This window comes from Eumetopias jubatus, unplaced genomic scaffold, assembly GCF_037043125.1.
Source record: "Eumetopias jubatus isolate StellerSeaLion01/CBP00866 unplaced genomic scaffold, mEumJub1_p1.0 scaffold_15, whole genome shotgun sequence".
In the NCBI taxonomy this organism is placed as follows: domain Eukaryota; kingdom Metazoa; phylum Chordata; class Mammalia; order Carnivora; family Otariidae; genus Eumetopias; species Eumetopias jubatus.
The window spans coordinates 60,478,754-60,492,216 of NW_028274821.1; positions in this window are offsets into that span (position 1 = coordinate 60,478,754).

A 13,463-nucleotide genomic window follows, 5' to 3' on the forward strand; every position below is an offset into this window, starting at 1 on the left:
AGAAAAGAGACTGTGTGCTGCAGCCAATCAATAGCCGTTATGGTTGAGGTACGCGGCCTTTCCGCCTAATTGTGCCAATCGCAGTCGCGGCTGCCTGGCCAGGCCAATCCGCCGGGGAGTGTGTCCCACCATTGGCTGGACCTGAAGGATTTCCCCACCCTTGCGGCGTCCGGCCGTTCCGTGACCGCCCGCTCGCTCTCTGAAGCGGTGCCTTTTGCGGAGCCCACAGCCGCGGCGGGCTGGAGGTTGAAAATTCCGAGACGCTGTGTAGTTGAATTGGGCCAAAATCCAGGCTAAAATCGCTGAACCAAAAATACCGTCTGTCCCATAGCACTTGGGTGCGATACCGCCGCACGTCCAGTCCCGGCGGCGGCGTTTCCCAGCGCGGGTACTCAAAGAGTCCCGCGGCTGTCCCGGCCCCGACCCGCCTTTCTCTCCGCATTCCGTGCTGCGGGTCGGATCCGCCTGCCGGCTCCAGAACCTACGTGGAAGGCTCGCGGACGCTGTCAGAATAGAGCAGGCTCCGGGGCGGCTCCCGAGCTCCCAGGTGCACGCTGGGATGCAGAGCCCGAGCAGCCCCCCGGGGACGCTGGGCTCTGGGCGGGGAGGAAGCCCTCCTTCCTCCGGTGAAGAGGAGAGAAGCAAGCCCGTGAGGGGCCTTACGGCGGGAGCTATCCGAGAGCTGTGCGTGGCTCGGGAGACAAAGGCAGGCTGGCGATCGCCGCGGGTTCTTTTCGGGGTGGGGTGGGTCGGGGGTAGGGGGAGACTTTTAAAAACGGAACACCCCACTTCTTCAGAACTTATATCATTATAGCCGATCCATTCATTCAGACGTTACAGGTTGGAAAAGTTGCCCTTTGGATTTATTTCTTTAAGGCCTCAACGAAGTCTGATGGTAAATTCTGTTCATTAAGATTGCCTAACATTTTAGGGCGCATGGGTGGCTCAGTCGTTAAGCGTCTGCCTTCGGCTCAGGTCATGATTCCAGGGTGCTGGGATCGAGTCCCACATGGGGCTCCTTGCTCAGTGAGGAGCCTGCTTCTCCCTCTCTCTCTACTGCTCCCCCTGCTTGTGCTCTCTCTCTCTCTGACAAATAAATAAATAAAAACCTTAAAAAAAAAAAAAAAAGATTGCCTAACATTTTAGAGCCCTTACACGTTTTACAGCAGATTGGGCAGTAAAATTATAAAAATTCTGACAATAACCTAGGCAATGTGAGAGGTCCTTTCATATACATGATCCTTACAAACTGGAAAAAGTTAAAAAGATCTGTATATTTATTACTTAGGAAAGTGTGAAAAGGCCCCTGCTATGTTGTTGGTGGGAGTATCATTATGCTTTCTTTGAAGATAACTTGGTCGTATCTCTCAAAATTTAAAATATGCGTTCATTCCCTTTTAACTAGCAATTCCTTCTAGAAATGTATTCTGAAATACACAAATGTGGAAATATATACAAGAGGCTTTTGATCACAGATGTTAGGAGAAAAAAGGAAACAATCTGAATGTGCATCTACAGAGGATTACAAAAAATTGATATGTACATATTATTGCTCCTTCATCTCTAATGATCCCAATACATATAAAACAAAATTAACAAAAACCTGCATGTGGAGGTACACATAAAAGTTTGTAAAGATATGGCTAAGTATCAAAGGATACAATCAAACTCTTCACAGTAGTTACCTCAGTGAAGGGGGAGGTGATAAGGAAATGTTTAAGAGTGTAATTTTTAGTCCTTATATACTTCTGTATTAATTTAATTTTTGTCAGGCTCCCTGTTCAGCGGGAAGCCTGCTCCTCCCTCTCCCACTCCCCCTGCTGTGTTCCCTCTCTTGCTGTGTCTCCCTCTCTCTCTGTCAAAATAAATAAAATCTTAAAAAAAGATTTAGTTATTTATTTTGACACAGAGAGAATGAGAAAGCATAAGGAGGGGAGCAGCAGAGGGAGAGGGAGAAGCAGGCTCCCTGCTGAGCAGGGAGCAGGACTCCATCCCAGGACCTGGGATGATGACCTGAGCCAAAGGCAGACGCTTAACTGACTGAGCCACCCAGGCGCCCTGATTTAATTGTTTTTCTTTTTTAGATTTTTATTTATTTATTTGACAGACACAGTGAGAGAGGGAACACAAGCAGGGGGAGAGGGAGAAGCAGGCTTCCTGCTGAGCAGGGAGCCCAATATGGGGCTCCATGTGGGGCTTGATCCCAGGACCCTGGGATCATGACCTGAGCCGAAGGCAGACACTTAATGACTGAGCCACCCAGGTGCCCCTTAATTTTTTTTTTTAGGTAGGGTCCATGCTGGATTTGAACTCACAGCCCTGAAATAAAGACCTGAGCTGAAATCAAGAGTCAGATGCTTAACTGAGCCAACCAGGCGCCCCTGTATTTAATTTTTATAATAATCTTTATTATTTTAATAGTATTTATGAAAACCAGGAATTTTAGGTTGTTCTGGTTTTTAAATCATTGACAATATTCTTCCTAAATTTAGATATAAATTTTTCCATGAAAATACCCGATTCTTTTTGAAACTAGACACTTGATTCTAAGACTCGTAAGGGAAGATAATATTGCAAGATTAGTCACGAAAATTCTGGAAAAAATTTACAAGGCAGCTATAGCCCTAATAGTTACCAATGTATTTCATAATGCTTTATTGTGTAAGAAAAAAAAAAAACTTGGAGAGAGGATTCCGGGAAGATGGCAGAGAAAGAAGCATCAAGAATCTGTCTCCTCACCCACATAATAATTGCACTGGCAGAATCTGTCTGATGTAACTATTTTGGAACTCTGGAGTCTATTGAAGGCAACCTCTAGGGGAAGGCTTGGATGATAAATCGCAGTAAATTTTGGTCAGTTTTAGCTGTTAGCACAGTAGAAGCTACCCATCCTTCACCCCTCAGCCACATGGCAGGCAGCTGTGCACTGGTTCCTGGAGCCCCTTTGCATCAGCTTGTGGGAGCCAAGATGGGCAAAAAAGGACTCTGTCCTCCAAATATTTGGGATTGCTGATTGCTGCTTTTGATACAGAGGTGCAAATGAAGAGACAGGCGCCTGTTGTTGCACCATAACCCTCCTCCCCCATTGTTGCAAGCCTTATCCCCTCTAGCTAGAGCAATTTCCAGGGGATTTGAAGCAAAAATTGACAGAATTGGAGGGAGAAACAGTTCTACAGTAATAGTTGGAGATTACAGTATCCCATTCTCAATAATGGGTAGGATGACCAGACAGAAGTTGAGGAAATAGAAGAATTAACACATGGGGCACCTGGGTGGCTCAGTCGTTAAGCGTCTGCCTTCGGCTCAGGTCATGATCCCAGCCAGGGTCCTGGGATCAAGCCCCGCATCGGGCTCCCTGCTCGGCGGGAAGCCTGCTTCTCCCTCTCCCACTCCCCCTACTTGTGTCCCCTCTCTCACTGTCTCTCTCTCTGTCAAATAAATAAAATCTTTAAAAAAAAAGAACACAATTAACCAACCACATCTAATAGCCATGTCCAGAACACTACCCAACAAAAACAGCACACACATTCTTCTCAAGTGCACCTGAGACATTTTCCAGGATAGAACATATGTTAGGCTACCAGTTAAGTCTCAGTAGATTTCCTTCTTTTTTTTTTTTTAAGACTTTATTTATCTAAGATAGAGCAAGAGCGACAGAGAGAGAGAGCATAAGCGGGGGTGGGGGTGGTCAGAGGTAGAGGGAGGAGCATGTTCTCCACTGAGCAGGGAGCCTGACATGGGGCTTGATCCCAGGACCCTGAGATCATGACCTGAGCTAAAGACAGACACTGAATGGACTGAGCCACCCAGGCACCCCATAAAGTCTCAGTAGATTTTAAAAGATAAATTTTATACAAAGTAACTCCTCTGACCATAAGGGGATAATGTTAGAAATCAATAACAGAAATAAAACTGGACAGGGGGCGCCTGGGTGGCTCAGATGGTTGGGCGTCTGCCTTCGGCTCAGGTCATGATCCCAGGGTCCTGGGATCGAGTCCCACGTTGGGCTCCCTGCTTGGCGGGGAGCCTGCTTCTCCCTCTGCCTCTCTCTCTCTCTGTGTGTTTCTTATGAATGAATAAAATCTTTAAAAAAAAAAAAAGAAAGAAAACTGGACAATGTAAAATATTTGTGAAATTAAACAACATACTCTTAAATAACCGATGGATCAAATTAGAAATTCCAGTGGAAATTAGAAAATACTTAGAGATGGGGTGCCTGGGTGGCTCAGTTAGTTAAGTGTTTGACTCTTGGTTTTGGCTCAGGTCATGATCTTGGAGTTGTGGGATCAAGTCCTGCATCGGGCTCAGCAGAGAGTCTCCTTGGGATTCTCTCCCTCTCCCTCTGCCCTTCCCCCTGCTCATGCACCCTGTCTCTCATAAATAAATAAAACAAAAAATAGGGGCACGTGGGTGGCTCAGTTAATTAAGTGTCTGCCCTCAGCTCAAGTCATGATCCCAAGGTCCTGGGATTGAACCCCTCATCAGGCTCCCTGCTGAGTGGGGAGTCTGCTTCTCTCTCTCCCTCTGCCCCTCCCCCTACTCGTGCTCTCTCGCTCTCAAATAAATAAAATCTTAAAAAAATACTTAGAGATGAATGAAAATAAAAACATAACGGACCGAAAGCTTTGGGACACAGCAGAAACAGTCCTAAAGAGGGAAATTTATAGCTAAAAATGCTTACATTAAAAAATGAGAGATTTAAGAGGCACCTGGGTGGCTCAGTTGGTTAAGTGTCCAAGTCTTGATTTTGGCTCAGGTCGTGATCTCAGTGTTGTGAGATTGAGCTCTGTCAGGTTCTGCACTGTGTGTGGAGCCTGCTTAACATTCTCTCCCTCTCTCTTTGCCCCTCTCCTCTCTCTAAAAATAAAAAATAAAAAACCAAGAAAGATTTCAAATTAACAGGCTTTACAACTTAAGACCTAGTTAAAAAAAAAAAAGAATAAACTAAACTGGAACTACAGAAGGAAAAAACTAATAAAGGTAAATGAAATAAAGAATAGAAAAACAATAGAGAAAATTAATGAAACCAAAAATTGGTTATTTGAAAGGATCAACAAAACTGACAAACTTTCAGCTAAATGAACTAAGAAAAAAGAAGAGACTAAAATTACTAAAATCAGAAATGAAAATGAGGACATTACTACAAATTCTGCAGAAATGAAACGGATTATAAGAGAGTACTATGAACAATTCTTTGCCATCAAATTAGATTAAACTAGATGAAACAGACAAACTCCTAGAAATGCAAAACCTACCAAGACTAAATCACAAAGAAATAGAAAAGTCTGAGTAGACCTATAACTAGGAGGGCGCCTGGGTGGCTCAGTCGGTTAAGCGACTGCCTTCGGCTCAGGTCATGATCCCGGGGTCCTGGGATCAAGTCCCGCATCGGGCTCCCTGCTCGGCGGGAGGCTGCTTCTCCCTCTGCCTCTGCCTGTCACTCCCCCCGCTCCCCCCCCCCCGCTCATGCTTGCTCGCTCGCTCGCTCTCTGTCAAATAAATAAATAAATAAAATCTTAAAAAAAAAACTAACTCAAAATTGATCTAAGACCTAAATGTAAGACCTAAAACTATGAAACTGCCAGTAGAAAACATAGGAATAGGACAAAAGCTTCATGACATTGGATTTTGGCAACAAAATTTTGGATATAACACTAAGGGTCCAGACAACAAAAGAAAAAATAGACAAATTGAACTCGATGAAAATTTTTAAAATGTTGTGCATCAAATACAATATCAACAGAGTAAACAGGCAACCCACAGAATGGGAGAAAATACTTGCAAATCATATATCTGATAAAGGACTAATGTCCAGAATATAGAGAAGTAAAACTCAACAACCCCAAAACAAAATAAAACCAAAAATATAATTTGAAAGTGGGCAAAAGACTTGAATAGATGTTTCTCCAAAGAAAATATACAAATGGCAATAAACACATGAAAAGATGATCAGCATCTCTGCTTGTTAGAGAAATGCAAAGCAAAGCTGCAATGAGATACTCTTTCATACCCAAACAAAGCTTCATAACAAAGGGAATAAAACTGATGGCTACTGTCCAAAAAATAAAAAATAATAAGTAAGGATATGGAGAAACTGGAACCCTTGTACCCTATTGGTAGCAATGTAAACTGTTGCAGCCAAAATGGAAAACAGTATGGCAGTTCTTGAAAAATCAAAAATAGAATTACCATATGATCCAGCAATTCTGCTTCTGGGCATATACACCAAAGAATTGAAAAGAGTCTTACAGAGACATTTGTACACCCATATTCATAGCAGCACTATTCATAATCACTAAAACATGGGAGCAACCCAGTGGATGAATAGATAAGCAAAATGTGGTATATACATGCAATAGAATATTATTCGACCTTAAAAAGGAAGGAGATTCTGACACGTGCTACAACATGGATAAGCCTGGAGAACGTTATGCTAAACAAAATAAGACAGTTACAAGAAGACAAATACTGTATGATTCTACTTATATGGGGTAATTAGAATGGTCAAAATCATAGAGATGAAAAGTAGAATGGTGTTTGCCAGGGTGTGAGAGGAGGGGCAATTGGAGAATTACTGTTTAATGGATATAGAGTTTCAGTTTTACAAGATGAAAAAGCTATGGAGATGGATGGTGGTGATGGTTGCACAGCGTTATGAGTGTTTAATATCACTGAACTGTGCACTTAAAAATGATTGTGATGGGGGTGCCTGGGTGGCTCAGTCAGTTAAGTGTCTGACTTAGGCTCAGGTCATGATCTCGGGATCCTGGGATGGAGCCGCATAGCGGTCTCCACGCTCAGTGGGGAGTCTGTTTCTCCCTCTCTCTCTGCCCTTCCCCCAGCTCATGCTCCCTCTCTCTCTCAAATAAAGAAATAAAATCTTTTAAAAAAGATTATGATTGGTGCGCCTGGGTGGCTCAGTCATTGAGCTTCTGCCTTCGGCTCAGGTCGTGATCCCAGCATCCTGGGATTGGGGCCCCTGAGCTGGGAGCTTGTTTCTCCCTCCGCCTCTGCCTCTGCCTTTGCCCCTCCCTCTCACTCATGCTCACTTGCTCTCGCAAGCAGGCTCTCTCTCTCTCAAAATAAATAAAATCTTTTAAAAAATGATTATGATGGTAAATTTTATGTTGTATTTTGCCACACAAAATCTAATTTGGTCCTGGCATATGAATAAACAGACAAATCAATGCATCAAAACAGAAGGTCCAGAATAGACATAAATATGAAAAGAATTTGATGTATGAATAAGTTGACATTTCAAAGCAGTGGAAGAAACATAGATGAATTTTTAAAAGAAACTGAAACTGAAAGTCTTAGAAAAATACGTTGGATATTTATTTGACTTCTTACAACAAATTTATTGTCAAATGAATCAAATATTAAAATATTTTAAAAACTAGGGGCGCCTGGGTGGCTCAGTCGTTAAGCGTCAGCCTTCGGCTCGGGTCATGATCCCAGGGTCCTGGGATCGAGCCCCGCGTCGGGCTCCCTTCTCTGCGGGAAGCCTGCTTCTCCCTCTCCCACTCCCCCTGCTTGTGTTCCCTCTCTCGCTATGTCTCTCTGTCAAATAAATAAAATCTTAAAAAACAAAACAAAACAAAACTAGGGGCGCCTGGGTGGCTCAGTCATTAAGCATCTGCCTTCGGCCCAGGTCATGATCCCAGGGTCCTGGGATCGAGCCCCTCATCAGGCTTCCCTGCTCAGCGGGAAGCCAGCAGGAAGCCTGCTTCTCCCTCTCCCACTTGCCCTGTTTGTGTTCCCTTTTTTACTGTCTCTCTCTCTTTCTCTGTCAAATAAATAAAATCTTAAAAAATGTATATTTTAAAAACTAAACTCTAGGGGCACCTGGCTGGCTCAGTTGGTGGAGGATGCATCTCTTGATCTCAGGGTTGTAGGTTCGAGCCCCACAGTGGGTGTAGAGATTACTTTAAAAAAAATAAAATCTTAAAAAAAAAAAAACGAAAAAAAGAAAACATGGAACATGTCTATAAAAAAAATCTGTTTTAAATATAAAGACGCAAATAGGTAAGAGTAAAAAGGATAGAAAAAAAGAAATTCTGCAAACACCTCTCATAAGAAAGCTGGAATGACTATATTAATGGCAGCTAAAGTGGACTCTAAGACAAGATAAAAGAGATAAAGAAGGACAATTCGAATGATAAAAGGGTTAATTCATCAAGAAGAGAGAACAAGACTGAATGAGTATGATGCTAGTAACAAACCTTCATAACAAAGGGAATAAAACTGACAGAACTAAAAAAAGTTCCAAAGACTTTTAACAGTATCCACCCTTGAGTATGCTTTTCTTTCCATTTTTGTGTTCCTCCTAGGTAGTTAAATCCTAAGGGCAAGAATCGTGTATTTTCATTATTATCTCCCAAAGTGCCTTGGATAGTATTGAAGACAGATGAAGATTTTAAAAGATCTGAAAAATGTTTGGAGCAAAATCTGACAGTGCGTATTAAGGATCTCTTTTTTTTTTTTTTTTTAACATTCATGCTCTTGTATCTATTAATTCAAATCCTAGGATTCCATACAAAGACATCCAAAAAAAAAGAGACAATTTTATGCTTAAAAAGTTCAGCACCTGAAGCAAATGTAACATTGTATGTAAACTATACTTCAATTTAAGAAATTTAAAAATGAAAATATTAAACCCCATGGGAATTGAAAATGTTTATTCTTTGTTCATTATGTGCAAACCCATAATAAAACTTCATCATTGTAAAAAAAAAAATAGAAGTTCACTGAAATGTATGTAACTGAAAAAATTGGGAATAACTTAAATGTTCAACTAGAGGATTAGATGTATAAACTCTGTGGCAACATTCAGTGGATTATCATGTGAGATTTGAGAAAATGCTTACAAGATAATGTTTCAAAAATTTTTAAAGGAGGATACAAAAAAATACAATATCAAAAAAATGAATACAATATCAATTATATAAGCATACACATGCACAGAGAAGAATCTAGAAAGAAATAAAGTAGAATGTTAACGATGTTTGCGTTTAGGTGGGGAAGGGATCATGAGTTACTATAATTGCATTCTTTGTATCCACCTCCCCCCCAAATACTGTACATTAAATATGTCTTGGTTCGATAAATTTTTAAAAATCTAAAGTGTTGGGAAAAATTTAAATAACTGAACAGGCTAAATCTGACATGATTACACTTAACAAGCCTTCATATAAAGCTCTGAATCGGTTTTATTTTTTTAATTTAAAGATTTTTATTTATTTAACAGAGAGCAAGCACAAGCAGGGGGAGTGGCAGACAGGGAGAGGGAGAAGCAGGCTCCCTGCTGAGCAAGGACCCCGATATGGGGCTTGATCCCAGGATCCTGGGATCAAGACCTGAGCTGAAGGCAGACACTTAACCAACTGAGCCACCCAGGCACCCCACTCTGAATCTGCTTTTAAAAAAATTTCAGTATGTTGTGATTTAGCAGAAGCAAGATCAAGAATTTTTGTTTATTGTTAACTCCAAATAAGTTAACTGAACATTATAAGATGCTTAGAATAAACGCACCTATTGGTTTCATTAGGAAAGGCAGCTAGGAGATACCATAAAGGAAGTGATAGATCCTTTCTGTGCTACCCAGCCTGGAACTGGAGTATTGATCCATGTAGGGTCCCACAGTGGTAGAGGGATTCCAATATATTGGCGTGTGTCCAGCCATGGTGACCTGGATGAGGAGAGACCTAGAAACTTTGGTGTGTGACATAGCTGAGGGGCTGGAGGGTGCAGCTGAGAAGGAGAGGAGCAGATAAATGCAAAGTGTGATCAGAGTATTCAAGATTTTGGAGGGCTCAGGGCAGAGGAAATAAGTCGTGTTCTGTGTGGCTCTGGAGAGCAGGACTGGAATTGCAGGGGGAAGCTACAGAAGGTAGATTCAGGGGCACCTGGGTGGCTCAGTCGTTAAGCGGCTGCCTTCGGCTCAGGTCGTAATCCCAGCGTCCTAAGATCGAGCCCCACATCCGGCTCCCTGCTACGTAGGAAGCCTGCTTCTCCCTTTACCAGTCCCTCTGCTTGTGTTCCTTCTCTCGCTATGTCTCCTCTGTCAAATAAATAAATAAAATCTTTAAAAAAAGAAGGTAGATTCAGCTTCGTGTAAGGAAAAACCCGTCCACGTTGAAGGCGGCCTCGTAAGAAATGAGCTGTCCACGTCTACAGAATACAAGCGGAGCCTGCATCAGGGATATGAAGGAAGAGAAGGAAAGACAGAAGGGAGAACAGGAGAGTGAGGCAAACAGAAAAAGAAAGGAAGGAAAAAGAGGCAGAGGTGGAAGAAAAGGAAAAACGGTGAGGCAGAAGAAAGGCTTGGGAGAGAGAGTACACGCTCTGCAAGCGCTTCAGGTCTTCCTTAGCCATATCCTGAACGGCCAGCAGGTGGAGATATCACCCAAGGAAAAAAGGACTGCCTCCCGCCGCCAGCACACCCCGCCCCAGCCTTCTTCTTTCTTAGTCTCTAAACATTGGTTCCCTCTCCTGAAAAATGAAGCTGAGAGAACTCCAGAAGTCTCCGAATTTCCAAACTAAGCTTATAAACAAACATTTTATGATAAATGCAGCCTGTGATTACCCCTGATTCTAATTTAGAAGAGGCCTTTGTAGGTGTTTGCATTTTGGTCACTGCTGGAAGATGGCTCCCTCCGTCTTGCCTCATCCCAGTTATGTACACGTGCATTTATACATATATGGTGTACATGTGTTTTGAATCATCGTTAAATAATTAAACAACATAGGGGCATACTACAGTCCTCTTCCCAGTCACCCTGCCATTAACACTTGGCCTCTTCAAATAGAAGCACTGTCACTTTGAATTCTTAACTGCTGTAATTCTGGGAGTCTTTGCTCTCAGTCCATATGTGCTTTCTTCATTCTTCCACCCCGCCCCAAAGCAGCCAATTCTCAGGACTTTCACAGACTCTGTCTGACTGGTAAAGATGTGCCTAAAAGGGAAACAATCTTTTACGACTGTGCTTCCCAACCTTGAAGTGCACACTAATCACCCAGGGACCTGATCAAGTGCAGATACTGATTCAGAGGATCTGATAGGGCTGGAGATTCTGCACCGCTAATGAGTTCCCAGATAACATTGATGCTGCTGGCCCGAGAGCCACACTTGGAGTAGAAAGGCTATACATACACATGTCCCTATATCAGGAGGGGCCAGGACACCTCTCAAGAACTACAATCCACTTCTTTCAGCCATGCTGTCTTCTTTGTCACCCGTTAACTTTGACTTAACTGCTGATGTTTTCATTCAACCAATCAACATTTATAGAGAATCTACTCTGTGTAAACCCAATACCAGTTAATTTTAAGCACCATTAGTAAGCATCTTTGAGCTCCAGTCCTGAGGTTCCTAGGATTAGTGATGATTCAGATTCATTCCTTGCCCTGTCACTCATTCATTCAACATTTATTGAGGATCTACTTATGTGCCAGGCAGTGCTCCAGGAACTGGAGATACAGCAGTAAAGAAAACCATAAATTGGAGTGCCTGGGTGGCACAGTTGGTTGGGCATCTGACTCTTGGTTTCGGCTCAGGTCATGATCTCAGTGTCATGATCTCAGGGTCGTGGGATCAAGCCCCATGTCCGGCTCTGTGCTCAGAACAGAATTTACTTGAGATTCTCGCTCCCTCTTCCTGCCCCTCCTGCTTGTATGCTCTCTCTTTTTCTCTCAAATAAATCAATAAATCTTTTTAAAAAAACCCACATAAATCTGTTTATTGCTTAACTCCCACCTTGTTTATTGTTAACCTAAGTAAGTCTGTCTCCAATAGGGGAGACAGGTAAATAATTAGGCAATTAAGCTCCTTTCCCCCCCTCCCCTTTTTTCCTTTTTTTCTCCCTGAACAACTCAACCCCAAAGCCATTCAGTGGGGTCAAGCAAAGTAGCTTTCCACTCGGAGGAATAGGGGAGCCTGCAGTGGTCAAGAGCAGGTGCTGGAGCCCAAGCAGGATGAGCAGGTTATCCATGTGGAAAAGTGTGGCCTGGTACAGACTGTCTGAGCCCAAACAAAGTGAGAAGGACATCTGGGTAGGGGGACACCCTGGTGAGGGTTGTCAGAGTCTGAGCAGAGTAAGGAGGGCATCTGTGATGGTTAATTTCATGTGTCAACTTGACTGGCTTCTAGGTGCCAGATTAAACATTATTTCTGTGTGTGTTTATGAGGGTATTTCTGGATGAGATTAGCATTTTAATTAGCTTTTAATTTAATTAGTGGACTCAGTAAAGTAGACTGCCCTCACCAATGTGGATGAGCATCAGCCAATCCCTTGAGGTCCTGAATAGAACAAAAGGTGGAGGAAGAAGGAGTTTTCCCATTTTTTTTCCTGCCCCATCTGTGAGTTGGGACATCTCATCTCTTCTGGTCATTGGGCTTGAAGTTACACCATTGGCTTCCCTAGTTCTCAGGCCTTCGGATTTATACCACCAGCTTTCCTGCCAGTGTACACATGGCAAATTGTGGAACTTCTCAGCCTTCATAATTGTGTGAGCCAATTACTCATAACAGATCTCTCTCTCTCTAAATATAGATAGATGATAGATGATAGAAAGATAGATAGATAGATCATAGATAGATGATAGATCGATCGATCAATCAATCGATCTCCTACTGGTTCTGCTTCTCTGGAGAACTCTAAACTAATACAGCATCCACGTAAAGGCCAGGGCTTGGTTTAAGGTGTTAGAGCCTGAATTTCCCTTTGTACCTGCCCTTTATTTTGTGGGCAGGTTTACTTAGAAACTAAGTAAACATTCTGTTCCTCACAGAATGTCAGGCGATGGTGGTGGTGGTGGTAGTGATGGGAGATGTGTTACTTACAGGAGGACTGATCAAATAAGTATATTAAGGCTAATGGAAACCAGGTTTCTCACTGTCAGCAAAGGAAGTTACAAATATTGGAGGAAAGAAAATCAGAATAAACCCTGTGGTGCTCAATTGGAATTAGAGGTCAGTATGATCTCATGGATTTCAATGTGGATTTAGAAATACTAAATTTTAGAAATAAATGGATTTAGAAATCCTAGATTTAGAAATAAATCACTGTTAGTTGTAAAAGTGTGTTTACTTACATGTATTCCTTAACTCAGTTCATTCAGGCCTGGGATCCATGGCATCCCCAAAGCAGTCTCTACCTACTACACAGATCTTGGTTTTTTAAAATACCATTCTCTACCAAGAGAAACTAGAACTTCTTGGAGAAATGGGTGATTCGAGGGTTGGGGCAGAGAAACTCCAAGACAAGCTGAAATATCTTGTGCCTGAAAGTAAGGACATGTTCAAAAAAATGTGGACATGTTAAAAGAACCCAGAAACCAGTTTAATGGGGTTCCCATTGGCTCAATCTGATAAAACTTGAACTTGAAAATAAATGATAGTAGCAGATTCTAATCTATTGAATAAAATAGGAACCAAAAGCCTAGACTGATATAAATAAATGAAT